This window comes from Canis lupus, chromosome 4, assembly GCF_011100685.1.
Source record: "Canis lupus familiaris isolate Mischka breed German Shepherd chromosome 4, alternate assembly UU_Cfam_GSD_1.0, whole genome shotgun sequence".
NCBI lineage: Eukaryota > Metazoa > Chordata > Mammalia > Carnivora > Canidae > Canis > Canis lupus.
The window spans coordinates 87,407,072-87,407,623 of NC_049225.1; positions in this window are offsets into that span (position 1 = coordinate 87,407,072).

Genomic DNA, 552 nt, shown 5'->3' on the forward strand with positions numbered 1-552 from the left:
TGAATCACTTGATACATGATATCAAATTCCAATCAGGCAAATTGAAAGGAAATTCAAGTGGGAAAATTATGGTTTCTTTCTGAAACCTTAGGACAAACACCAAAACATCCAGCAGTGATTCCAAAATCAAAGAGGAACATCATAAGGTGAAGACAGAGGAATGAAAATATTTCCCTACTTTAGCCCTGAAAAGCAAGAGAGAGGAAAGTAAAGCTCAGTCAATTCCTAGCCTGGAAGCAATCTGTTTTAATCCAACCCCGAATTTTTTCTCTCAGTACATGCATTCCACGACTGGAGCTCAGAGAGATAGTGCATCACACTGACTTCCAAGTCTCAATCCTCTCACCCAACGCTTAATGGCTGTTGAGAAGCCAATGGTGTCACCGCTGTCCTTGGTCCTGAACTCAGTGTCTCCATCCTCGTCCCCAGGGACAGGGTTAGTTCCCAAATTGCCTTGATGGTATGTTAATGCCCACGACTACGACTGCTGGGCTCCCAGAGAAGTGTCTAAATACAGATAGAACGAGTCCACAGTTCACCGGGTGCACTTAC